The following is a 25,790-nucleotide window of genomic DNA, read 5'->3' on the forward strand; positions in this document are numbered from 1 at the left end:
CAAGCTAAAAATGACTTTGTCAGAACATTTGTGTTATTGAATTACTTGCAGCTACCAGTTTTAAAGAGCTAAGGCAGTGGTTGGGTACAAATAGAGCTCTTTAAAGGGAAAAAAATATATACTCTTTTGGTAACACAAATTTGCACTTAAGAGGTGCAGGTTAATCTCCTCATTCTGCCTTAAAATTCTCATGTAACCTCTGGCACACCACTTAGTCGACCTACACTTCAGCCCCTCACAAATGATCCCCAGCTCCACCCCCAGCCTCATGACTTGTCTCATTATAGCATAAGCAAATATTAACATTACAACAGAGCCATCTCTTATCCTGCATTCCTACCTCACCCAGCATAAAAGAGTCCTGCATTTTGTCAATGCCTCTGAGAACTACTTTAATAGAAATAATATTCAAGTCAGAAATCTCTCCCCCCCCCCTTATGTAGGGCATTGTTATTTTGAGGAGATGCAATAATAAAACTGCCAGCCTTTATAACAAGGACTGTGAGCAATCAATGCAAAAAAAAAAAAAAAGTCAGCCAACATATGGCTCTTTCTTCTGACACTACAAAGCAGAAATAAAGACATTTCTGTTGTCCCTCTACAAGTGATTTAGTAACTCAGATAGCTTAGTCTCCTGTTTCATAGGGAAAATCAGCACATGTTATATAGAAGACTGCTTCAAAACTATCCTTTGGTACCAAATAACAGAAGAGAAAAAGTTCTGGCCTTAATAAATTGCATTTCATGCCTGGATTTCGAAGCATTTGAGCTATCTCACCCCTGCAACTAAGATAGCTGTTCCATCAGCTGTGCCAGGATCAAGCCTGAGGCTCTTGTAGATTTAACCTCTTCAAGCCACAGTGAAGAATTGAAGATTAGATTTAGATACCCAGTTTACCCTCAGCTCTACATTAGATTTATGCTCCACAAAATTAACCTAGCTATTCTGTACCTGAGCAGCTTTACAGAGGATAGCCATGTATAAGGTCAGGCATAACCCATGTGAATTTAGGTTTGATAGCAAAAGAACAGACTCTGAGAGAGGAGAGAGAAAAAAATAAAAAAATCCTAGCTTATTGCACAGCCCTTTGTCTAGTAGCACTAGGCTCTAGGGCCCCCATTTTCTTTTCCACCCCTAAAAGCTCCCTATTCCCTACCTCATCCCTTTTAAATTGAAGCTGGACCTGGCAACATCTGTAGATCATTAATGTTATCTTCAGTGTCTGTGGCTCATTGCTCTTATATAAACCCTCAGCTTAGGCTGGCTTGCAGCTTATAGGATGCTTTACTAAGGAAAAAGGTTGGGAGTACTTGGGGGAGGGGGAATGAAGAAATGGAAGTGCCTCACTTGGGGAAAAGGTAGGAAAAATATTTTTCCTTTCTGCAGAGCTGTTGCTAGTGGTCTGCTGTAGCAAAATGGTGGCTCTGTGTGGGAACAGAAGAAAATGAAATGCCTTCTGTAGGCAAATTTTCTCTCTTATTTGCTGTGCTGCTGCTTTAGCGTCTATGCTCTATGAATCTGAAGGGGGTTACAGAAATATCAGGTTATTAATAAGAAGCTGCCAACTTAGTAGTGAGAATACTGTTTCAGACTAGTTTTTGTTTCTTCTCTAACCTGTTCTATTTTAAGAGATTTTTTTTATTTTCTTTTTTGTATTGATTCACCCTCTGCTGGCTATGCATCCCCCTCTGCTTTGAGTTGAGGGGCAGTGTGCAGAGCACACAAAGTAGAGGTGCTATAAAAGCTAAAGCCCATGAGGTGGTGATGAAGAAACTTCTGGGTGCAGTGGGTTGGAAGGTTAAGCTGCCTCTGACAACTATTGTAGCCCAGCCTGGTATGCAGGAAAGCTTCCTCACTGTCTTGAGCTCTCCAAAGGAAACAGCTGGTTTTCTGAAATGAGAGGCACCCAAAGCAAGGCATCATGACTCAGCACCCTCACTTCTGTGTCCCTGCAGAGAACTGTAGATTCTGAACACAGCTCATGCTACAAAATGAGCTTCCTCTAAGACTGTTAAATCCTGCAGGGAAAACACTTGTGTTATGGTCACCTGTGTTGTATTTATTCTGATGAAAAAATGAAGGAATGTAATGCCTTCCTAAGAAGTTAATCCATTGCCTGTGACCCTGTGGTCTGCTTCAGAAGCTATGGTTGAAAGCTCTGCCTTTAACCACATCCTCTGTGTGATGTGTGTTTATTTTGTGCTGCTCTTTGTTTCTTTCTGTTCTGATTGTGGAGAGAATAAAAGGTGAGAGGGGAAGCATTGGGAAGTGTGGCTAAGGAAGGGAAAACACAATGTCTCAGCCAGACCACCCAGTTGTCACCAACTTGGAAGGTGTCATAATGTAAATATAAGATACTGTCACTGTGCAGGCTAAAAAGGCATTGGAAAGTCAACTGGGTGTAGGGAGAAAACAATCCTGATGGTTAAGTGTTAGATGGGATCTGAAAACTTTGAAGGCCAGATATTGTAGCAGAATATATAAACATGAATTTCTAAATAACATCTGACAAGTGCTGATGTCCCAGTTTGAACCCTTAATGCTAGCTGAGGAAGCAGCACAAGATGTTTGCTATGCACCCCCTGACCAGCATACATGCACCCCCCTCCCGCTGCCTGTGTATGGTTGTTCTCTTTACTTCAGTTTAGATTTCTTCTTTGAACTTTAGTTCTCATTATTTTTGGACTTGTCACTTTGTTTGGAAAGATTTATTTCCACTGTTCCTTCTGTTCTTTCCTTGCCTCTTCTCCTCTGGATGCTTTTTTGGCAAAGTCCATTGCTATTTTTTATGACTTTGTGTACTGTTTCAAAACAGTAAAATGTTTTTGAAGCAAGATGATCCTGTGTTGCTACGTTCGTGCAGTAGCTCCTCCACCTCTGCTCCTTTTTAAAGGGTTTCTGCTGTAATACCTCTGTTTTTCAGTGGTCATTAAGAAAACAAGTGACTCTGACTAGTAGAACTAAAAAAACTACTCTTCTGCATGGATACCTTGATGTTATTGAACTATCTGACTTTCCTCCATGAGGGCAAGCCAGGTATCTTTCAGATCACATGAAGGCTTTCAGATGCAAGTAAAATGGACTAGTTCTGATACTTCTGTCACAATGTTGAAACTGACTGAAATTCCCAATGGAGGGGGAGACAGCTGGATTGCTGAATTGTCATTTCCTTTGGATGCTAGGCCTAAGACCAAAATGTCCCTGTGTATTTTGGATCATGTACCATGTCCTAGTGACAACTGAACTGATTTTATTTGTAAGTTGGATGCTGATCTAAATCTAATTTTAGTAGCATAAATCATGCAAGTTTATAAATATATGCACGAATAGATCTGATTGGCTGAAATGGTTTTCCTTTAATGTTCTGGGGTGAGGCTCCCCTATGTATGGTCAGCAGGGGAAGAGCTGGCAGAGATGCACTGTTATTTAAATTTAAAAGCCTCTACAAGCAGCTTTGAAAGCTCTTTACTTTATTCAATATGGTAAATGATAGCTATAGATCTTGGATATCCAGGGTACTTGAAGAAACTGTCCATGGGTACTTGACCAGTATAGCTTGAGTGTTCTATATTGGGTGGTGCACAAAGCCCATGCAGTTCTATGCTATGTTTATATTAGCAATTAGCAAAAAAAAAAAAAAAAATCTGCTTTCTAAACACTTGTGCTTCTCAAATATTTTTTTCCCCAATTAATTTCTAAAAAGCCTTTCTCACTTTCCTGACAATCCTTTTTTTTTTTTTTTTTTGGTGGAACTCTCTGAGGCACTGAGGTAGTAACACAATGTTGGGACATAGTAAGGGTTTAAACACCTTTCCAGATAAGGAAGGTGAGACACAAGATTACTTAAATTGGGAGAAGTTATGGGATGTGCTTTTCCATGCCAGGGAAGCTTTGAGAAGTTCTGCTATGTTTTATGTTAGGGACATTGTATCTACCAGGAGTACACACTTATACTAAATACAGGAGATCTGTGCCTGGTGAACCCTCTGCTGACTTTGAGCCTCAGTTTTCCCACCATAAGAAGAGCAAGACCTTAATCTGCATTACAATACCCTTTATTGACACCAGTTCTTCATACCTCATCTAGTGCTTTAAGCACTTTGCAGGTAGTGTTCTTCCTGTTGACTTGCACATTTATAAGGTTTAAAAGGAACTTTGGTGCTCCTACCCTGGTATCCAAAATATGTCTGCTAAATGTCTTCCATGGAGTCCAAATCCAGATCAAAGGACTATGAAGTGGTGGTGACTTTCAGTTTGGCAATAAACACCCTTGTCAATAGACCTAGGTACAGCCTGACCAGTGGACTGGCAGCATACTGGAAATACACAGCTACAGCTTTCCAGAGATGTAGAAATGAAGGATGAATGTGACTCTTAGGGGAGGATTTAAACAGTATTGTCCAGGAGAGCAAATCCCTCATCTGGACCTGTAGTGGATGTCAGTAAAAGACAGCTGAATATTAAATTTAGAACCAGGAAAGACCTTAGGTCATCACATGTAGTTCTCTGCTGAGAGCATCATTCATGTCTGGGAATTTCCAGCTCTTCCAAATGTAACTGCTTCTTGCATCTTTCTTCTGCTAGATAAGTTTACAAGGGCCTTATTCATCTGTTATTTTAAAGTAACTTTTTCACATTTTCCACCTGACACGCTCCTAGGAGCTGGTTTATCCCTATACTTTTCTCTGAGCAAGTGTTTCACTTTGGCTGAAATACTTCCTTTCTGCTCCTGATGAATAGCTTCAGTCTAGCACTAAGTAAGCTTAACTTCACTTTTAGTAAGCTGTCTCCTGCACCTGCTTCATCATTCTTGAACAGGGCTAGCCATAATTGTACACTAGGTGTAACAAGTATACAGGTTAAGAAGGGGAGAGTGTAGACAATTCAGGAAAAAATGGTGGATTCATCTGCTTTGTGTGGAAGGGGATATCCCAAAATCAGAGCAACTCTGACAACATTTGTAGTGCTGTTGCAATTTGAACCAGACCCACATCTGCAAAAATATTTTCTGCAGCAGCCACTAGAGGGGTAATAAAGATTTTTTTTTTAAATCCAGTCATTGGTAGAATGAATGGATATTGTCAAAAGAATCCCTTATATCCTGTATTAAAAATAAGCATGTCTCACTTCAGCTTCTGCAAGACACAAATGCTCCAATCATTTCCCTTTCCTTTTTGGAGCTCAGAGCAGACTTTTGAGGGCAACAAAAGCCCAAATTCTAGTGAGACCTGTGGAATGCAGCTCACAGTGGGTTTTATACAGAGGGTCTTCAGGCAGCCAGGAATTTCCTCTGAAAAGTGAAAAACTCTTCTCTGAAGAAATAAAATAAGGTGAAGGTGTTGGGGTTTGGAGTGGGCTGTGTTAATGGTCTATAGGGACAAAAGCTGTGAAAGGAGAGGGAATAGCTGTCCATCACTGCTGTTAAGGAATTCTCCTGTTACTACTTAGCTGTGGAGTTTGCAGTTCAATCAGGTCAAATCTAAGGGAATGGTTCTACTCCCTGCACCAGAAAGGACTACCTCTGACTTTGAGGAAATTTGGTGGGGCTCAGACTGAATGCTGTGACTGCCTGTGCTGGAAGGTGAGCAACTTCAGACAAGGCAGAGGCACCATTTGCTGTGGCACACATTACTGATTGCTGTAATTCATGCTCAAAGGATTCTAATGTGCCATGGAGGGCTATAGAGGAATGTGTCTGGCTTGACCAACAATGAGCATCTTCACTGTATGACCTAAAGTTTTGAGGCCTAACTCCCCCTGCAAGAATTCCCATTTCAAGAACTTCAGAGATCAGGTTCATGGTGTTGTCCAAGGCCTCTGCTCCAGAGGAGTAACTCTGGTCTTGAAGGAATGCCTTGACTTTTATCTAGTTTTTATGAAGTTCAGAGGTAACTTACCATACAGATTGTTCTGATCAGTTTGGCTTTCTCCTTTCTATGTATCCCAAAAGGGAGGAAGGGGAAAATTGAGATGGCTCTGTTTGGAACCCAACATCATCAGTCCCAGGTCTTCTAACTGGTATGCACTTCTTGTGAGTTTGCAGCGTGGAAGTTGGCATGTTAAAGTACTTAATATGAGCCCCAATTATTACACCAATATAGTAGGATAGTGGGTAATTTGTAAAATGTGTTTTTCAAGGCTGCTATGCATCAAGGATGCTTTGGAGAGACAAAAGGTTCCCTGGGAAAGCACCTCTTCTTGAGCATCAACCTGTGGGTTACTCTGTACTGCATTTTGGGCTCTGTAGATGTTTCCCCGTGTTATCTTCAGTTGCATGTTTGCCTTCCTGCCCAGCCAGTGTTCAGGCTAGCATCTGCCACTCATCTAGGTACTGCTTTAGATGCCCTGTGGTAGCTCTAATTGGCTGCAGGGTGAAGGGAATCCTGTCCACTGACTTATGTTTGGTGGAACTTGTTTCAATTCTGTTTGATTTTGCTTAGCTCTATTAAAGCTGATCCCAGAGGGCCCTGTCCATTGCATCAGCTTGCTGCTTGCTTGTTCTCTGCTTCCACGCTTTTGCTTGCTTGCAGGCAGTCACCCAAGAGCAAAGTCAAACAAACTAGGCTACCAGAAGGCCAGCCAGAGGCTGTTCTTGCAAAAGAAGCTTCTCCCATCTTACCCAGAAAAGGGTGGGGAAAAAGACAAATTCTCCATTAAACTGCTGGCAACAGGGCACCATGAATACTCCAAACTCCCTTATGAAAACAAACTAAAAATCATTTGTGGTGGGTGGGGAGACCTGTTATAGATGCAAAGGTTTTGTTTCTAGTTTCAATCTAGATTTCAGCGTCCAGTGTTTCAGGGCTATGTAGCAGCCAAAGCAGGAGGGTTTTTTTGTTTTTAAAGATAACAGAAAAGCAGCAAAATGAAGCTTTCATGAATTAAGGAAAGCCAGATGTAAAAATGTCCTGCTCAAGCGTGGTTCAATGTTTTTAATGAATTCTCACAACCTTGATATAATGATCACAAATTGTTTTAATTGTATTTCTCTAATGTGAAGGAGCCTACTCCTCTTCTGGTCTGTGTAGGTATTAACAGGAAAATAAATGGAGCATAGAAGAGACTGTCTACCTGCCATCCAGTGCCACAGTGGTCCCCAGCAGCCTGTGCAGGAACACCCTGCTCAGCTGTCTTGCAAATCAGAAGCATGCAGAATGTGTCTGTGAAGCAAGGGGATCAGAGCATGTTTATTGTATGCTGAACTGCCTTGAAAACATTAGCTGCCAAACACTGGCAAATCTTCTATTGAGTCTGGTTTTTTTGAAGTTTACAACTTGACCACATTTATATAGGTTTTTGTTTTTATGTTGACGGTGCAAGTGCCATCTTTGAGCGTAGGGCAATTGTTCTGTCAAATTTTACATTCCTATTCTAAGCAAAGACATTTTCAAAGTTTTTCAATGGGACTGTTATTTCTTTTTTCACTTGGGCAAAAGGATGCCTTTTTCACTTTGGAACTGTTCTAACTGAAACTTCAAAGGAAGTTATTCTGAAGCAGATGCTGTATAATGGAAAATTTCAGGTTGAGCCATTTTAGTGTGGTAGCTTTAAAACCAATGGTAAAGCAGAGGCCTCTTTGCAAGAGGAAAAGAAGTTGGATGCCATCTGCATTGTCTGCACATTCAGAAACATGAGTTGGTAAGGCTTTCCAGGCAGCTGCATTCAAATATTCTCCCTTTCTTTGTGGGAGCAGCACCAATTTCACCCCAAATCTGAACTTGTATGCAAAGTTGAGAGCTCAAGGACCCTGAGCTTCTTCAGGCTTCATGAGCACATTTAAATGAAGACAGTCTTGCTGCTGCCTGCAAATGCAGAAAAAAAACAAAGGGGTCTTGTCTTCGTATTCCACTCCTGGGAGGGACCAAAGGATGTTAAGATGAGAAGACCCAGAGACTCTTTCCAGCTTGGCTGTGGCTTGGTGACTGCTGGCAAGTCCCATGAAAACAGCCTGAGCGTGCCCCATCAGCATCTCACAGCTCTGCTCTGTCCTGTCATCTCTGTTTGGGAAACTCTGGTGGCTTTGCTTCCTCAGCAACATTAAAAGCTCCACAGAGACTGTAACTTCAATGGCTCCAGCCAACAACCCTCCAGCGCTCCTCTGGGTTCCAGAACACATGGCTGATTGAGGCAGAAAATGAAACTGAGCTTCCCTACATGTATATGAAAACAGAAGGACGCACATTTGAGGCAAGCCGGAGATGTTTTTGCCTTTTATTGCCTCTGACTGCTTGAATCAAACCCTTTAGACTAACATTATTCTTTCCAATATATTTGAGTATGCTACTGCCGTGAGTCATTTGTGACAACGGGCACTCATGAGGGCCACGTGCATGAGAGCCCTTCGCTGACTGGCTCCCCGCGGCCCAGCCCGAAGAAAGAGCCATGATTTTCTTTGTCTTTATTCTCATGGAAACAGAAAGTGGATTTGAGGTGAAACATCTGGTTTGTTTTGGGGAAATGTTATTTATCTTTTCTTTTTCCCTTGGCTTTTTAATGTTTTATTCTGTTTTCTAAACTTTTCCCCCTTTCTGGAATAAGGGCCTTATTTGAAGCCCGTTGGATTCTTCCATCAATGCCAGCAAGGCTTTGGATTGGGCCCTAAATACAGATATGGATTTCTTTCCATGCTTTTGTATCTGTCCTCTTGTGATCCCCAGTGCAAATGCCTTCTGCATTTGCTCCAGAGTTTGGCATACCCCTGCATGCTACATTTGAAGGTCTTTCCTGTTTCATTGTTAATGTGTTCCCTTTATGCCAACAGCCTCATAAGTATTATACAGACAATCTGGGGAGCTGGGAAGAGAGGTGAAGTCTTTTCCCTGGTAGACAAAGACAAAATCATGGTGGACTGAGGTATGAGCTACAGTGATTCCAACACATTGCAGCAATGCCAGGGACATTTCAGTTGCATGCAGGAAATAAAAATGAGCCTGTATTTTATTAAAATCCCTACCAGACCATTAAGAGCTCAAAGTATGTGAGAAATTCTCTTCCAAGTCTGCATGTGATCTACTGCTTGAATTAGTTCCCAGAGGAAGTGCTAATGGTCCAAGTGACCAGGACACCAGTGTTACAGACTGAGCTTCTTCCTTCCTAAACAGCAGGCCTTGGACAGAAGTTTTAGGGTTTAATACCAGCACTACTGGCTGACAGTCTCTGGCACACAATGTGCCTACAGACCTAGGACTGAATAAATTTTTCTTTTGCTGCATACAATGACATCCTACATGTATTAGCAGAAATAAATTGTACGCATCTTATTCAGAAAGGCTTCCTACCTCCATTAACTCCATGGAAAGATGCTGGTTCTATTCAGACACTAGCCTCCAGTCAAATTTGGTTTAAATTGGCATTTAACCAATTTAATGGATGGTCTTATACACTTATCACTGACCATATATGTAATTCTTTAGGAAAGATAGTATAATATACAAGGGTTTCACTGGATGTGTCTGGAACCCAATGTTGCTAAGCTTGTTTTGCATCTTACTCAAGTTTTCCATCAGTCCCTATGCCCCCATGTTCTAACACCTCACTTACTGTGGCTGCTTTGAGGCAGGGTCTGCAGCTGAGCAGTTCACCTCTTCCCTCTCTCCTTTCCTTCTAAACTTATGGAACTGCAGAGCAGTCAGTGTTAAAGACTTGCTACTTACTACTTGACTTTAATTATGCTGTTTCTTTCACTACCTAAGAATTGAGCTTAGGCTGAAACCTAGCATTTACACAAATTACTGTTGCCACAGGTGAAGTGAAAACAGTAAGTTTTCTGTGTTTTCCCATCGGTCTGGTTCTCATTGTCTCTATGTGAACACCTAAGCAATGTGTCCATACAGTTTTTCTCTCCTCCCTACCTTTAAAACAGACCTGTGGGAAATCTACTCTAATTTAGTAGAACTGGCTGTCAATATCAGACATGGTTTCTAAATCAGTTGTTAAAATTCACTTCCAGGTGGCTATGCTCTGCTATTTCAGTCATGTGAGTTCAGTCATGTGGTCTCCTTTCATACTTAAGAGTAGCTCTGAAGCCTTGAGCTCCACTCCACCAGCTCCAGCTTTTAGCCTTGTTCTAATATCCCACCCTCTCCTTGTGAGCCAGTAGATCCTCTGCTGACATTGGAGATATACCTAGATTCTCCTCGCCCATCTGTGCAGTGCCTCCTTTTTTCTTTTTGTACCCAAGGAACCTTCTACCTGTGCTAGCTTTCTTTCAGAGGTCCAGCTTACATGGCTCCTCTGGAGGTTCATGTGTAATCAGAACAGTCCCATGTAGCCTTTAAAGAAATTTGTTGATCTTAATTATTCTTTGTTTCACATATGCATTCCTGAAAACAGCAGTGGGACAAATAGTAGGACTTGTAGCTTTTGCTACTGTTCTCCTCTATTGCCAGGCTACTGGTGTACAAAGAAACAAAATGATGAACTTCTTCAAAGCAAATTAATCTGGTGGGAATAAATACTTGCAGAGTATTCTGTTGACTTGACTGTCACCATAACAGATGCCTGGAGAAAATTTCTAAAGCACATGGAAATCTAGCCATCAGGTCTATGTGGAAAGATCAAATACATTTTCACATCACTCCTTGGTTTATTCACTAATTTCTTTGTGTAGACTGCAGTTTCCCCACCTTTCTTGGTTTTGACCCAGGTAGAGCAGATTAACAGTACTTGAGCCCTGCATTGTGAAATCTCAAACTACTGTGGAAGGTTATCAACAGAAAGCAATGGATGGAGCTGCTTTGCAAGATGCAATGAGAGGAAAGCCCTTTCCATGGGTAATGCTACTTGGTTGCTGGGAACCAAGGCACTGCACCCATACAGCCCTTGAGGTGGAACATTTTCAGGAGTACTTATGAGAATCTGTTTTTAGGAAATTTGCAATTTCCATCTTGTTGCTGTTAACCATGACACGTATTTTAAACAACTTCTTGGCTTTCAGCCTCTCTGCTTTTGTTTCCTGCATTCATAGGATCCTTATAGGAGGAACTGGGTGGTCATCCAGCTAGAAATACCAGCGTGCTCTCACACCATCTGGCTGTTGTCTCAGAGCCTCCTGAGCATATTGCCCAGAAGTGACCTCCAGAATGCTTATGTGCTAGTAGGGATTAAATGTTCAGACAAAGCGTGTCAGCAACAGACAAGACTGTACTGTATGAAACTGTTCTCCAAGGACATTCTTCCACTTGTCCCTTGAACAAGATCTGAAACAACATCTGGATGAGGATTTGTCACATGACTTTATGCTGACATTTTACTTCAGTGACATGTTCTGATGCCCTTTCAAAAAGAAGTACCTACCAAATGAGGATTTAATTTAGATTTAAGATTGTATTTGTCTATTAATAAAGTACTATGTAATAACTCAAACCACATTTAATGAGGCTGTTGTGATTATGTAACAGGCTATTATGTTTCTAATAATTAGCTGGCACTATTCAATTACATATTAATTAAAGAAGTTGCCTAGTTTACTTAAGAGTCAGGAGTTCTGAATGTGGTTTTGTTGTCACCTCATGCTCAGGAGGTGAGATTTTTATTAGGTGACAGTTGTCCACATTTTTGCCTTGTCTTTTTTTCTGACATGTAATGATCATCCTGAAAAGGGGAGACCAGGTAATCTAGAGATCAGGGATTCAGGAATAGGGAGCTGAGGGGGCTGGCCCAAGTTAACACAGCAGGAAGTCTGAGATGGACCAACGTGGCTCTCCTGAACTTACTTCTCTTGTTTTATGTAGCCTGGAACTATAGGTGGAAATCCTGCCCTAATGCTATTTTGTGGCCCAGGAGATTCTCCTAACCACCTGGTTAGCATACCCCTGTGGTGTGGGAGTCTGTCTTTCAAAAAAAAAAAAAAAAAAATCCAAAACCTTGAAAGATTTTTCCATCATAAGGTGGAAAGGGAACACTTATGAAATCTCAGTTATGTGGGATGGGAAAATTGTTTTTCTCTTTGCTCTAGAGCAGATTGATAAAAGACTCATTATAGCAATTGAATGCTGGGGAGATTTTTGATCTGTGCAGCTGTGCATAATCCTTATTATTTTTACAAGTCACTGGAGGCATTTGATAGGGTCAACATGGTAAGAAATCTGGACCTGAAAGTGAAACAAAGCCTCTGTCAGAGGGGCCAGCTTTTAATTGGAAACTAAATTTAATTTTAGAGGAAGAGGAAAATACCACACTTCTAATGAGATCCAGGGCACTTCAGAGAGCAGTCTGCGAAGAATATTTAAATAGAAAAGTCCTGTTCAGAAAGACCTGTAGTAAATGACTTCTTGATATTTTAGGTGGATAAGTACACTTGAGTTCATGCTTCACAAATGAGAAATCATATATGAAACATGCTGATGACTTAAAGTAAGACTTTTAGACTAATCCTAACTTGACCAGAAGTTGAAGGTGTTTTTTTTTTGAGCTGTTCAAGGAAATTAAGGAAATTGTTTTTTGTTTTTTTTATAAAACGTTTGGAGGGGGATTTTTTTATGTGAATGTGGGAATCAAGGACCAAACTTCATTGTAAGTGAAAACTTCCAGTTTTCAAGAGTTACTTTTAATTTAAAGACAAATTAGGGGTGAAGTTGAATTCTGCACCTTGAAGTTGTTCAGGTTGTGCAAGACAGTGCAAATGCAAGTACTTATAAACTTTGAGAAGTGATAGTGATACTTTTTGTAAGTAGTCTGACCACATGATATGAAAACTTGAACTCAGATTTTGACCATTAAATAGTCATTTGAGGAGGAATTAGTTTCCGCACTTTATGCTTTGCCACAGCCAGAGGATGAGATGAGTGGAGGAAAGGATTGTGGGTTCATTTCCCTGTCTCTTCCAGCATCTACAGCCCCTGGGACAATTCTGGGAGATGAGGGGGGGATGCAATGACCCCAAATGGACCAAAGTTAGGTTTTACACTCTCAAGGCCAAAGAGAAGCAGAGAAAAGGGGTTTTCCTGTTTCACCAAGTTTACTTACATCCTTTAAAGCTGATTTTTTTTTTTTTGAAGATGGAGGAGGATATTATGATGCTCCTTCCTCCCTCAGTGTCTTTTATTCTTAACCAGTGATCTTAACCTGTTTGCTCAACATAGCAGAGTCTTGAAGTTGGGCACCTCATAAGAAAAATGATGGCACGTGGAAGGTTGCAGGCTTCTCTGAAGTGTTCTTGTGTGGTAAATAAATTAAGTCAGGGCTAAAGAGATCCTTAACCAAGTATAAGAGGGAAAATCGGATGAGGAACAGAAGAAAAAAAAACTCACTTTTTCTTGCGCTGTAAATGCAAGGCTGAATAAAATAACCAAATCTGATGAAATCAGATATTTCAAGCCAGAGACCAGATCCCTAGGAAATAAGGGTAGTACCTGTCTCTATACCATACATCAGATCCTACAAAATTTTTATTTTTTTTTAAGCTGGAGTGTCCTTGAGTCTGATTTGAGGGGGTTATCTCCATGTGAAGGAGCATGGTACAACCACAAACACTTAACAGAATTGTAGCTGCTTTGTTTTTTTGCAGCAGGGCTGACGTTCTCCCAGCTTTGGGTGTAGAGGGAGAAGGTTAAATCTGGGGGAGGAGAGAGAAGGAAATAAGTCATACATGAAGAAACCATTTTTTTTGCCTTCCTTCCATCATGTATCAGTGGATAATGAAATTTTTCAACTGATTAGATGCCCCATTGGTCAGAAAACTTGGAAGCAATCACGCAATTATATCACAAAACCTCAGTTGTGTACATTCAGCCAAGTAGAGAAACCAAACTATTAGCAAAAATAAAGAGAAGAAAAGAGAGAGAAGGAAAAAAAAAAAAAAAAGACTATTTATATTGCAATACTGGTCCTGAAAAATGGAAAGAAAAAAGCACAATGGAAAAATTTCTGCAAACAATTAAAGGAGGAGGAGAAAAACTCAGGATGGGGCTAGTGTTGCAGGATAAATATAGAATTTATAGCATAGTAAGAGCTGTTTTTAGTGGGTTTTAATTGAAACTACATTGGTTACCCCTGTGCTGCTGAGCCCAAGTGCTACACTCCGTGAGAAAAAGAGGGACTGGGTGATTTTCCTAGGAAGGGACTGATGCATCTCTGAACAAAACAATGATTGGCAATGCTCATTGTGAGCATTTGGGGCACTTCTGTAAACAGGGGTATGGACTTGTGCTCTGCTCTACGCCACAGTGTCTGGGCTCCTGATAGACCGTGTTCAGCCCCCATCTGTTCCAGGAGCCAGCAGACACAGAAGTAGTTTTGCTAAATGAAGCCACTTGCTTGAACTAATACTTTTTGTTCCTTTTTCTAATAGGAGGGTTTCTCACCTCTCTTGGTGACAGAGTGGAGGAAACATTGTTTCTGCGTACCCCTAAACCATCCATATAAAGGCTTGGAAGCACAATGTTTTCATTGGTAGGAAGATGGATTTAGGCATGAAATCTAGTCCCACTGAAGCCTTAGTGGCATCTTTTTGATCTTGGAGGTTAGGGCTTGACCGCTGAGTTAGCAGCCTCTCTATGCTCAGGATCACCTGCAAGTGAAGACAGATCAGTTGTCTGTACAATATATTCTATAATGAGTTGAGGAACAAAACAGCTTCCTAGAATCCAGGATATTGGCATAAATTATTAGAGAGCAATGGAGCAAATCAGATGCAGATCTGAGAGGCAGATACAAGTCCAAGTTACCTTTTTAGTTTTCTTTTCCCCCTTTAAATGGACTTCAAATGAATTTTAACTCCACTGAGGGACAAGTAGGAAGTGGTGGCCAGGATGAAGTGGAGCAGAGGAGTTAAATAGCATATTACTGGCACACATGAATAGCGTAAAAAAGAAAGCAAAAACAATACACTAATGTGATCCAGAGCATAAACTGAGTCTGAGCTAGCCATTTACCTAATTGCTTTGTCTTGTCCCAATTTTGATTGTGACAACTGCCTCTTCCCAGAGAGGGACTCCATTCCACCCTTTCTGTTTGGAGTTGAGATGCTCTAGCTTTGGTGTCTTAGTACCTTGCTATTATTGGAAGCAAAGTATCCTTTCCATTCCCTTGGCATCACAGATGTGAAATTCACTAAACTAGAAATATTTCTATTATTTATTTTTTTCCAAGACAAAAAGAAAATATTTGGCAATTCCATGCTTGTTTGGTGCTGAGGCTTGATTTTGTTCCCCAGAAAAGTGGGAGCTGTTCTTTGGACTCTGCAAAACCTCCTGGGGTGAGGGGAAATTGGTGGCTCTTTGGGAGCTTCCTGGAATGTGAAATACCGTTTAACACTGGCTTTGTCTTCAGATGCTTGGGATCTCTGGAGTCTCAAAGGCCCAGGGAGCGCCAGTGTAGGATGGACGATTAGATGGGGTTAAAAAGGGGAATTTATTAGGAGCAACTTCAGAGCAGAAACTGCAAAGGAACGGCTACATTCTTTGCCTTATTCTTTACATAAATTCTAAGAGACAGTGGAAAACAGTTACAGGGCTGGATCCAGGCCAGAGTCAAGGTTATGTTTTTGTTTTGCTTTCCACAAAACACTCAATGCCCCAATTTTCTGTTCTCTTGGGGAGGTGGGGGTTCAGCAAAGAACTCTTCATTCATCCGCTAGCTCAGTGCTCGCTGTCCTACTGAGCCTCCTACAAATCTTAGGTGCCAGCAGGAGCAGAGCTTTTTCATGAGAATTATCTGACCTCGTCTCTGGATGCTTGTAGGCCAAATCTGTCCCATGACGTGGAGCATCAATGCTGATCTCTAATCTGCTCAGGCTGAAGAACTGTGACTATTGCCAGACAATTGATCTTACGATTGATTGGTAGAGAGCAAGGCATACAGTGGGAATGATTAAGTGAAAAGCTGATCTCAAGTACTCTAACTGCAAGATGCAGTGATGGCAATAGCCTTCAAGACTGAACAAGTTTTTCAGAGACAGCAAAATGCCAGTGCTTTTCCCATATTTTGAATGCCCTGTCATTAACCTGTGCAACACTGAGGCCGACTTCAAAATGATCTGTTGCAAAAAAAGGGAAAATACAATTATGTGGACTTTCAGCCCAATACAATTCTGTGGTGGAAAGTGGACACCTTGCTTGAATACCTCCTATATACCATGAAAATACCAGAAGGCTTCCACGTTTGACAGGAAGTTTTACGTACAAAATTGCATCCTTTTTTATAGGAAAGGGAAGGAAGGTTTCTTTTTTGTCCACCTCCTGTTGTGTTGAAATCACCCTGTATTTCCTGTAGGCTGGTCATTGGCTTTGTCCCCCTAAGATATGAAGGATCAGCTTGAGCTAAATTCTATCCAGGGAGCTCATGAAAATCAGTGAAGTGTATTCTTTACTTGCATCATAAACTGAGAATAAACTTTGGCCTCCTCTTTCTTGGTCTAGAAGAGTTTCACCCCTGTGCAGAGATCTGTGTGCCATTCTAAAGAAAAAATATAGGCTTCATTATTGCCTTTTGCAAAATGGCAAGTATCCCTCAAAATTTGGTATTTTCACATTTCATCCAGAATAATCCTCCTTTAAAGGAGGCCATCCTTCAATTCCTAGAAAAAGGTATATAACATAAAGGGCTGGAAGGACAGCAGTCTGATTCTGCCAGTGTAAGTGCCTATGACTTCACCCCTTTGTCTTCAGCATCTTCTAAGCTCTGATTGATATCATCCAAAACCCAGGCTGGCAAATGAAGAGTCCTGTGAGAGAACTGGCAATCTTTATTGTCATATTTTACTAATCTCTCAATAGTTCAATTCTGTTGGCATTATTTAAATAGTTGATTTAAGTTTGAGGGCAGAACAGCTCCTGAGGCTTTAAAAGTCCTTTAAGTTCACTGGCAGAAAAGGAACTTCCCAAGGGTAAATCATCCACAGTTAGTAATTTGTGCCCATTGTTGTATCTCTGAAAGTCTTCAGAGGGTTCATCTGAAATCAAGGTTATTTCATATAAATCCAGATTTGACAATGGAACAGATTAGTTTGGGGACTTCAAACTGATAATAAGCAGGATGGGAACTAGTCCTTGAGCTTGTTTGAATTCTCTGGAGTCTTTTTGGTGATCAAAATGGTCACTTCTGCAATATGGAAACAGATCAGTTGAGAGAAAAAACTATGCGTACAAAAAAGAACAAAAACCCCACAGCACTGCACACAATGTTTGTTGTTTTTTTTTCTTTACATATCCCAAATCTAGCTATGAAACCAGTCTGAACTGAAAATTTTGCACAAGAAGCCTGTACCACTAATCATTTGCAGCATAAAGCTAAAAAAAGGTTGTAGACGAGTCCAAACTCTGCTCTGTTACAGACTTTGGTGGTTCTTTCATCCATTTACATTGCTTTTGGTGGGATCACTGCAGCACAACTGAGAACACTTCCTTTGACCTATACAATTTATATTAAAAAAAAATGGTTATAAAACCAAACTGAGCACAATTCCACTTTTAAGAATTAAATCCTTCAATTACCCATGTACAAATCCTCAGTAAAGGTTTTGGCTTTACTGCTCAAGCCTTTATAACCCACAGAGGAGAGCCTGCATATAAAAAAAACCATGAAAATTAATGAATGTGGACTTGCAGCAGTGAGAAAGTTGGAATTCCTGCTCTTTGGGAACTTCCAGCGTGTCAAAGCTTATTATTCTAAGCTGAAGCAAGTACTTCCAAAGTAATAAATTTGCACAAAAACTGAAATTTCTTTTAATTCCTGCTCAGAATTGCCAATATTTTCATTGTTCTTAAGTAGAAATGGGAATGGAGAATTACCTATATTGAAATGTTTCCTTTTGTTTATTGGGTTTGCCAAACATGCTCAATTTGCCTGAAATACAGTTAATATCGATCTTCACTTTTTGTGAGGGTCAGTCTTCTGGCTTTGTAGATAAAAGGACAGAACCCCCAGATTTTCATAATGGTTAAACTTTTCTGTCCAAGCTACATTTTCCATACAGCACTAGAATCACATGAGTATCCAGCGCAGCATATAATTCAGTCCACACTAAATGCATGTTATTTCTTGGGAGCTGCAGTCCCCTAAATGACCACGGGCCTATAGCAGGGAATAGAGTTGTGAATTATAAGTCCCACAAAGCAATGCACAATCAAGGAAATGAAATTGAATGTCATGGCGAATTAAGACAAAAAAAATATATTTTTTATTTAAAAGAAAGGAAAACCAAGCCTTTCTGAACTTGGATTGCATTTCATTTAGTTTGCAACACTTCATTTTGCATCATCTCTATTGTGATTTTGAAAATCCTTCACTTTGGGAAATTATTTTGGTGGACACTGCTATTCCCTTTGGAAACCTGAAACAGTGGAAATCTCTTGACCACCTCTGTTGTTGGTAGGTACCTTCTCTGCTCTGGCAAGGACAAGCACAATCCAGCAATTCTGGTGAATCAACATAGGTGAAAAAGAGCCAGAGGAAATTAGCTGCTATAGCCATCTTCACCAGTAAAAGTATTTAGGACTGTTAGATTTTTAACGCATCTACAATGACCTCTCTTTCTCACTCTCTCACCAGCCAGCCTTGTGCCTCTTCTGCTGACAAACAACTGTTATCCTAACCTTCTCTTACTCCACAGCACTTTATTAGGAGTTACACTGACATAAGGGGGCATGCTCTCGTAAGGGGGAAGGGGCTGAAACCAAAGAGATTTCTGAGAAACAACATAGCTTCCCGCTATACTTGCTCTGTTATAATGAGCTGCATTTCCAGTAGACATATTGCTATTTTACCCAGAATTTAAGCTTCCTGTTGCAGCTCAGTGAAGATCCTGGGGCCAGATTCTCAGCTGGTACAAAACAGAGTAGCTCCTGCTGGTCGCACTGTTTGGAATTAGGTAAGAGTACCCCCTTCCAAGGCATTCATTGCAGTTATGTATTGTACTGTCAAAGCATCTGATGTTGTCTTGAACACCAACCATAAGCTTCCTGTCCTGATCCAGCCCACAAAGTCAAGAGCTCAGGAAGTAAATAAAACTGACTGCATAAATGCATTTTGTAGGCCACGGGGAAGAAAAAAAGTGTTCACGGAGCACATTTCATTTTCCATTGGTGCTTCTGGCAACCTCCTTCTTCTACACATCATCATCATTGGAGAGACAAAACCCAGGCTCCCTCTTGCATACACAAGAAAGGGAGACTTCCCCTGTGCTCCGCTGCACTGTGAGCTGTAAATTTTTGAAGAGCTCTGCTATAATCTTTTACAGTCTACAATCCCACCCTTCAGCTTAATGAAATGGAATGGTACAAATGCTCTCTGGACATTTCACTGCTGACAGTTACCCAAAGTTTGCTTCAGCTGTTACAATAAGGGTATTTTATTGTCTTTTCTTTTTTTCTCTTGTACAATTTCATGACTAACTGTGTGTAAAATGGAAGGAATTTGACTATCCTTTCTTCATCCAGTTGGACACAAACTGGACTGGTTCCTTTAACTCACTTTTCAGCTGGCAGGAGCTTGCTTTCTGTTTTCTTTTAAATGTCAGAAAAGGTTAAATAGACTCCTCAAATCTGCAATAGATTTTGAAGACCTCTGGGGGTATAACCTTCATGAGAGAAACAGTTTATATTAGTTCAAACAACGAAGTTGAGTTCAAAACCTGGAAGGCAAGAAAAACAAACCTAAAATGTGTCTCACGTAAAATTTTGGGGGGGGGAGGGGGGGGGGTTGTTTTGTTTTAAAACTGATCTGCTATAAGGAAAGAGGAGTGTTTGACTCTCTATAGCTTTCTTGATTTTTATATATATATTTTTAATTTGATTTATATTCAGTTACAGCTTGGAAATACATGCAAGACATGCAGATCAAGGAGGTAGATATCAGCAAGTGATTCCCATCATTTTCCGGTGTTTGCTTAATATTCTGCTTTAATGCAGGATTTTCAAAGGGACTGAGACTCTAGCTAGCCTGTCACATCTCTGCCCACTTGAAACAGAAAGCAAATGCAAACACTGGGTCTAAAAAGCGTAAAGGAAAGTTGGCAAGGACTTCAGCTTTCACAACTTGCTGAAAAATTCAGCATTCCTCATACCAGCGAAACTAGCTACCATCCCAACTCGGAGTTTGTTTGGCAGATATAATCTTTAATTTGGGAGGAGGGCAGGAGAGGAGAGTGTAGAGAAGTGCTTGGATCCATATAGCTGCCTATCTCAAGTTGCTTTCGCCTTGGAATCTGTAAGATGGTACCTTGTAAAGGACTGAATGAGGATATGCATAGGTTTTGAACAGTGGTGAGCATTACATGACTAAGGCCTTAGCTTTCAAACTCCAAACATAGTCCAAGCTACCATACAAATACACTAATACCAAATGCCTACAGATTGAAAAATAGCTTGCCTTTTATTACTGCCAGCTACATGCAAGGATCTTAGAAATACAGGGTGACCATGTTTTTAAGCTTGTTTGAATGCATCTTCTTCTCTTTTCCACTGACAATATTGTCCATAAGGAAAACAGAAAATTTTGTCTGGTAATGTGGAACATCCCAAGCCATTCTGTGGGATGCCAGTCAAACACTCAGAAGTCTTGTCTTTTAGATATAAAGATAAGACACTACTTATGAGCAGGAGTGCTTTGAAAATGCATCCGTGCTGCTTCCAGGTCACAACTGGACTATCACACAGTGCTGAGCTCAAGTGCCCAAATGCAGCTGGTAACCTCTCTGCTCCTCAGTGGGGACCTCATTCCCTTGAGTCCCACATTTAAGTTGCTCCATGCTTGCTCCTGCCTGTGCTGTCCTTAAAGAAGAGAAGCCCACACTGAGCTCCCAACAGGCGTTTGGGTAGAGAGCAGTGGAGGGGAGTGAGGAAGCATCTGAGCAGACGGAGATCACGTTACAGCAGCGCTAAGCCCCTCACCTCAGCACTGTTTCTGGTGTCAGGATCCTTTCCCAGTGCTTCCTTGCCTTAAGAAAAATGTGAAAAGTGGTTTAATTGGCCTTGGGCCTGTTATCACTTATGACAGCAGGGATCAGAAACAGGGTCCATTAACAGCCCTAGTATTTAACGCATGTATTCACTTACGAGTAGAAGGCTCCCTGTCTGTATGATTAATGTCATCTCAACATGTTCTATTAACAAAAAATATGAAGCACTTTGATTTTTTTTCTCCTATGTGACTGACAACATAAACACATTGTCAAAAGCACTGAACAGATGGTTAGGTGCTTAGGAAAGTCTGCTACATTTAAAGTCACTGGCCTTCAGTGAGTACTTAAACCACCACAGGCAGTAACTGAACGAAGGCTGTCCTTCATTTCCTCAGAGAGAGATGGAGTGAAACATGGTGACACCTTGCAGCTTTCATACAGAAGTAATTCTGCATTCCCATGATAGTCTCTAGTGGCAAGGCAGCCTCTTATCTGAAGTTGATGGTCTAACATCAGTAGAGAATGGCATAAGGAACAGAGATGGTTATCTGGTGTGGTATGGCAGCATGCAGAGAACAGAGCTCCACTACATACAGGAAGGATTCTTGCAGAGTGCCAGTATTTGCTCTTGAATCATGTAGAGCAGCCTTCTCCATTGTACTTTGTTGGAAAGGATGCTCTGCTTGTGTCTCCCTTTTGTCTACACAATAAGCTTTAAGTGATCACCTGCCACTATCCTTGGGGCTGTCTGTCTTGGCAATCAAAATGCTCTTTCTCATCATTTCCTAGAGATCATCACAGCTTCACCCTCCCCAGTGTCTTGTTTCACTTTTGGGTCTTTCAACAGCTTGAGTAATGAGTGTTGATCATCAACTTCACTCCCACAACATGAATGAATTATTTGTGCAGAGATCTCTTAGCATGATGACAAATCTGCTGGGGCCTTTGTCTTCCTTTCTGCTACCTGAGGGAGGTCCAGTTCTTCTTGTTCACAGATTCCTATGGCACAGATTGCCTTGTGCTCTCTCCAGCAGCTGGTATGGGTTTCATTATATACAGGGCTAAAATCTGGTAGAATTAGCATTATATTCAGTGCTATAAACAGAAAAGGAATAAAATACTGGAAGGAACCTGCAACCTCCCTTTTCCCTCTTCTTTTCTTTACTGTGTAAACCAAACTATCCTCATTTCTCAAGCTCTACAGTCACTTTATGAATTCACGCATCTAAAAGGCAGTTTGCTCAGTTTCTTCTGAATGATTTCCTGCAAATATTCTTGTCAGTTTCTCAACTGTCAGATTTTTAATTATAATTATTTTTTAATCTTGAATAACAAATGTCTGAGATCTTTCAGTGCTAATCCATTACCATCATTTGATTTACTGATCCTTTTTTTTTTTTTTTTTACAGTGAACTTTTCACACCTAGTGAGAAAATGTTATAGCCTTTCATAGAGTAACTTGAATACTGTAGCATCTTTTCAGGTCCAGGCACTGTCTTAATGTCTCTCTTCCTTGGAACTCACTTCTGATGAACCAACAGAACTTATTTCAACCTTTCTGTTTGCCCTCATAGGGCTATTAATTCACCAAACTGGTATCAGTGCTAAAAAAAAAAAAAAAAAAAAAAAAAAAAAAAAAAAAAGGTATGTAAAATAGCTTGATTAAAGAATTGTGAAGAAATATCCTAAAAGCAAACCATTTCGGACAAAGGTCTCATCAAACAACCTTGGTGTCTTTCTGTAGGGTACCCTACTGTTAAAGTCTGACTCCAAGGAATGAGATAAGTCAGCAGGAAAACTAGTACTGTTCCCACTTGATCTCTCACTGCCATCCAACATCCTCTGTTAGAACAAGGTGGCAAAGGTTTGTGATTTAATATTTGATACTTGACACAGCTGAGAGCCAGGCATGGCCATGGAGAATTTGGTGTGGGCCCTCCAAACACATGGGTACTGATGTAAAAAACTTCCCCATCACAGGAAAGCAGTTGCGTCCCCAGTGAGAAGACAGAAATCCTTTAAAATATTAAGCAAAACTTATAAGTACGGTTTCTGAAAATGACAATCACAATCTAGTTACTGTATAGCAGTGTTAATTAAACATGGCTCATTAGAGAGCTCATTAGAGATGTTGTATGTTTGGATTACTGTCATTAGTTTTACTGAATTGTTAGTGCTCCATATTTTGATTTAAAACAAATGAGTATTGAACAATATATGCAGAAGGAACAAATTAAAAATTGACTGACAGATCTCAAAATTTCAATCCATGGGAAAAGACTGAATGCCTGCATTTTTAGTGCTGCTCTTCTAGGATGAGGCTCATTTCGGATATGTAATTTCATCACTGATTTGGTAATAGATGTAAAATCCTTGCTGATGAAGGATACTGGGTGACACAAACATAGCTAGAGCAATGATTTATAGTGAAAGCAATCACTTGGTAAATTCAAATGAAAATATTTCAGTAAAAGTTTCTGCCTTAGGGAAAGCCAGTAAGTACATCATGCCTACAGAAAGACTATCCATCGGTACAAATGTTTTAGCTTAAGATAGAATTTAGCAAAAGGCTGTTCATTCTGGTTATGAAAACAAGTTAAACAGGGTGGTTGAGGTCATAGGGTATGTTGAAAGAGAAGTAATATGGTAACAGATGATATTACCTCTTCAGGTGACATTTACTGATGCCAGCTTGTTGCGTTCAGTTCTGAATCCACACCTGAGAAAGGACACGAAAAACAAGACTTTGCAGAATGAAACCACATGATTATTTTAGGTCTGGAGAAATCCCTGCACCATGGGAGAGTTAAAGAAATCAATCTGTTTAACTAATCATGAAGGCAACTGGGGAGATAAGAGGTGACTTGATTACTCTATAATTACCTTCCCAAGGAAAAAATAGCTGTTTTTAAAGAGGTCTTTAATTCAGCAGAGAAATGCAGAACAAGAATCAGTAGCTTGGAGTTGACTTAAAAGTTGGCATATTATTTAACAGTGAGTGAGGGGGAAGGGAGAAGAATAGGCTATTTGGAGTAATCTGCCTCCAGAAACAGTGAACTCTCTCTCATGTCTTGTCTTCTCCAAATAAGACTTGAGCATCTTTCTAGAAAACACAGTTTCACTGAGCAGTGTTAATGGGTTTTACTAGATAGTGACTGGGAGAAAAAACTGTACCTTGTATTCATGAAATATATAGGCAGTCAAATCAGATAGCTCTAATGGTCTGGCCTAGATTCAGAGAATTTAAAACTAAGAACTGCCTGGTACTGAACAGGACTATGTGAGATGTTTTAGTTTCACAGTAGTACAGTAACCTTCTGAACAAATTATATTTGACCTCTGCATCCTGGTTGTGTTTAATTCTCTCGGGAAAAATGCCAGGGTATTGATTGACTTACTGGTAGTTGAATAGGCTAAGACAAATCTTACAAAGTGATCTAGCATGGATAATGCTTATTTATGTGATTTATTTATTTATTTATTTATTTCCTTATTTATTTCCTTATTTCTTTCTTTCCTTATTTCCTTATTTCCAGGTGGAAAACAATCTGAAATGAAAAGCTCAGCTGATTCTGTTGTAACAGTCTTAGTGGGGCTCTGACATACTGGATTGCAGATATTGCTTGATGCAAACTGAAGCTTTAATGACAGTAGTTAATAATGTCTTTATCTGCTGCTAATAAATCCAATCTGTTATAGAAATTACTTTTGTTGTTGTTGTTCTTTCTTCCTGTTTTTGTGACTGTGTGCTGGGCTGAGGAAAGCCAGGTGCAAATAATTGGCTATTTCAATAGTATCTATCCAGACCATGCTCTTTTGGCTATCTTTGTTTTTTAGCTAAATTTTTGGCTATAAATGTCTCGGATTTATCTTGCATGGAAAAAAAAATGTAGAAAGTGAATGGCCTTCTCAATACTCTTGCAGTATCGTGTTAACCTGGCCCATGCTTTGTTGCTTTCCACAGATACCCCTCTTTCCCAACATTCTACTGTCTTTAGAGAAGCCACATATTAGATGCACTTAGCCTAAGTATTGAAAATGTTTTTACATTCTCTGAAAGTTCTTGGTGCTCATACCAAGATATGTGTGCACATCTCATCCCTAAAATCCACAAAGCGTTATTCATGACCTACTACTTTCCAGGGCATATGGGAGAAATAAAATGACTGGTTTAACTGATGTTGTTCCTTCCTAATCCATTCAGAACATTTTGAATTTGAGAGAGGAGTTGTTTTCTTGAGCAATTTAGTTTTTTCTGGTTGTTTTCCAAAAGCTAGGCAATTTTGGATAATCATCCATTTTCCAAACACACCAGTGCATGGTCAGACTGTGACCCGTCTCTCTGGAATAACTTGCAGGATGCGTTCTACTATTTTATCCAGCAGATGTGACACTGAGACGTCTTCCATTTGCACTTGTTTATGCACTGTGATGCACAGATAGAACTAGCCAACCAAATCTCTTTGTTTTAACTAGTCATAACAGTCATGAATGGATGGCTGGGCTACTAAGCACTTCTTACTTCTGGAGGGTTGGAGCTAAGAACACTTTTAATACAAAAGGAAAACAGTTTGTGATTTTTGAAAGCCTCATAGCTTACAGCCAAGGAGCATACTCCTGAACATCTGATTCCTTTTGTGACTGTCTAAACTTGTGATTCAGAGATGGACAAGATGAAGCCTGTTGATCCCTTCCTGTGTGATATTCGTCCTGTCAAAGTTGTTTGAAAGTACAGTACATTCTATATACACTAGGAATTTACTCAACTTATGCATCTTTCGCTGTTGACAATACTATCCCCACCCAGCTCTTAAAATTAAATGATCTTTTGGACAAGTGTTGTAGATCTTGGCATTCTTCTAAACAGACCATGTCCATTTTTTGGCCAACTTCTTGTAATTATCATTGGCTCTTTTGTTTTTGTTTGGTACTTTAGATTTCTGGACAATT

The 25,790-nt window shown here is 40.2% G+C and overlaps 1 long non-coding RNA gene across 1 annotated transcript in view; it reads left to right on the top strand.

Moving 5' to 3' along the window:
- Positions 1-1,283: 1,283 nt before the first annotated feature.
- LOC121072344 overlaps positions 1,284-25,790 on the top strand; it is a 47,117-nt gene continuing 22,610 nt past the window's right edge. The window contains exon 1 of the long non-coding RNA XR_005821139.1: positions 1,284-1,359. This is a non-coding gene — a long non-coding RNA (uncharacterized LOC121072344). The remainder of the gene's footprint in view (positions 1,360-25,790) is intronic.

The sequence above is a fragment of the Cygnus olor genome, chromosome 6 (assembly GCF_009769625.2).
Source record: "Cygnus olor isolate bCygOlo1 chromosome 6, bCygOlo1.pri.v2, whole genome shotgun sequence".
Taxonomy (NCBI): Eukaryota; Metazoa; Chordata; class Aves; order Anseriformes; family Anatidae; genus Cygnus; species Cygnus olor.